General features: G+C 40.4%; 1 protein-coding gene across 3 annotated transcripts in view; it reads left to right on the top strand.

Annotated features, from left to right (window-relative positions):
- FKTN (fukutin) overlaps window positions 1-2,515 on the top strand; it is a 94,536-nt gene that overhangs the window by 85,168 nt on the left and 6,853 nt on the right. Inside the window, exon 12 of one of the 3 annotated variants that reach the window (XM_028493717.2) lies at window positions 1,152-1,239. The exons of the other annotated variants lie outside the window; for them this stretch is intronic. The gene's annotated coding sequence lies outside the window, so the exon portion shown is untranslated. Of the gene's footprint in view, window positions 1-1,151; window positions 1,240-2,515 lie in introns of those variants that run through there. 3 annotated transcript variants of the gene reach the window in all.

The following is a 2,515-nucleotide window of genomic DNA, read 5'->3' as shown; positions in this document are numbered from 1 at the left end:
GGTCCTATGGTAGTTCTATTTTTAGTTTTTTAAGGAACCTCCATACTGTTTTCCATAGTGGCTGTATCAATTGACATTCCCACCAACAGCGCAGGGGGGTTCCCTTTTCTCCACACCCTCTCCAGCATTTACTGCTTATAAAGTTTTTGATAATGGCCATTCTGACCAGTGTGAGGTGATACATTGCTGTGTTTTTGATTTGCATTTCTCTAATGATTAGTGATGTTGAGCATCCTTTCATGTGTTTGTTGGCAATCTGTATATCTTCTTTGGAGAAATGTCTATTTAAGTCTTCTGCCCATTTTTGGATTGGGTTGTTTGTTTTTTTGATATTGAGCTGCATGAGCTGCTTGTATATTTTGGAGATTAATCCTTTGTCAGTTGCTTTGTTTGCAAATATTTTCTCCCATTATGAGGGTTGTCTTTCTTCTTGTTTATGGTTTCCTTTGCTGTGCAAAAGCTTTTCAGGTTCATTAGGTCCCATTTGTTTTTATTTCCATTTCTCTAGGAGTTGGGTCAAAAAGGATCTTGCTGTGATTTATGTCATGCGGTGTTCTGCCTATGTTTTCCTTTAAGAGTTTTACAGTGTCTGGCCTTACATTTAGGTCTTTAATCTATTTTGAGTTTATTTTTGTATATGGTGTTAAGGAGTGTTCTAATTTCATTCTTTTACATGTAGCTGTCCAGTTTTCCCAGCACCACTTATTGAAGAGGCTGTCTTTTCTCCACTGTTTACTTTGATTTTAATTAAATTAAATAGCATCATGTAGCTAGTAGCTAGCATACTGGATGATGCAGATCCAGAGGATCTGGTGGGACCAGCAAGAGCTTTGGAGTTGTAGAGATCTAGACTCAGATCCAGGGGTGTCTCTTCCTAGCTTTGTGATCTCAGGCTGGCTATTTAACTTCTGAGTTCTAATTTTTTTTTCAACTAATGGGGCTAAAATTAATACCTGTATGTAAGAATTATTATAATAATTATAGGAACTCTGGTATACTGCTTAGTACAGAGTAGAAGTTCAATAAATGATAGCTATAAATATTATTATCTTTACTTTTATTTCAACCTTTGGCATTAATCCTCTGAACCTGTATTTTCCTGATAATCCCAAGTAATTTTTCTCTAAGATTAGAGTCTTTCTGTATTTCAGAGTATTCCTGGTGAGAGGGCCCTGTCCTGAGGACTGGTGATGAGAAGTGAGAGTGGCCTCAAGGGCACAGGTACAAGGCCTGTCCTTTGGGGAGACAGATGGTAGGATTAAAACATAACACTTGGATACGGCTTCAAGACAGTGGAAGAGTAAGACATGGAGATCACCTTACTCCCCACAAATACACCAGAAATACATCTACACGTGGAACAACTCCTACAGAACACCTACTGAATGCTGGCAGAAGACCTCAGACCTCCGAAAAGCCAGGCGTCAGGGCTGTGCCTCTGAGGTAGAAGAGCCAAGTTCAGGACACTGGTCCACAAGAGACCTCCCAGCTCCATGTAATATCAAATGGCGAGAATCTCCCAGAGATCTCCATCTCAATGCCAAGACCCAGCTCCACTCAACGACCAGCAAGCTAACAGTGCTTGACACCCTAGGCCAAACAACTAGCAAGACAGGAACACAACCCCATCCATTAGCAGAAAGGCTGCCTAAAATCATAAAAAGGCCACAGACACCCCAAAACACACCACTAGACGTGGACCTGCCCATCAGAAAGACAAGATCCGGCCTCACCCACCAGAACACAGGAACTAGTCCCCTCCACCAGCAAGCCTACACAACCCACTGAACCAACCTTAGCCAATGGGGGCAGACACCAAAAACAACGGGAACTAAGAACCTGCAGCCTGCAAAAAGGAGACCCCAAACACAGTAAGTTAAGCAAAATGAGAAGACAGAGAAACACACAGCAGATGAAGGAGCAAGGCACAAACTATATGAAATTAAAAATTCTCTACAAGGGATCAATAGCAGAATAACTGAGGCAGAAGGACGGATAAGTGACCTGGAATATAAAATAGTGGAAATAACTACCACAGAGCAGAATAAAGAAAAAGGATGAAAAGAATTGAGGACAGTCTCAGAGACATCTGGGACAACATTAAACGCATCCACATTTGAATTATAGGAGTCCCAGAAGAAGAAGAAGAGAAAAAGAAAGGGACTGAGAAAATATTTGAAGGGATTATAGTTGAAAACTTCCCTAATATACGAAAGGAAATAGTCAATCAAGTCCAGGAAGCAGAGAGAGTCCCATTCAGGACAAATCCAAGGAGAAACATGCCAAGACACATATTAATCAAACAATCAGAAATTAAATACAAAGAAAAAATATTAAAAGCAGCAAGGGGAAATCAACAAATAACACACAAGGGAATCCCCATAAGGTTAACAGCTGATCTTTCAGCAGAAACTCTGCAAGCCAGAAGGGAGTGGCAGGACATATTTAAAGTGATGAAAGAAAAAAATCTACAACCAAGATTACTCTACCCAGCAAGGATCTCATTCAGATTTGA

This window comes from Physeter macrocephalus, chromosome 9 (assembly GCF_002837175.3).
Source record: "Physeter macrocephalus isolate SW-GA chromosome 9, ASM283717v5, whole genome shotgun sequence".
NCBI lineage: Eukaryota > Metazoa > Chordata > Mammalia > Artiodactyla > Physeteridae > Physeter > Physeter macrocephalus.
This window is presented reverse-complemented; position numbering and strand designations above follow the sequence as displayed.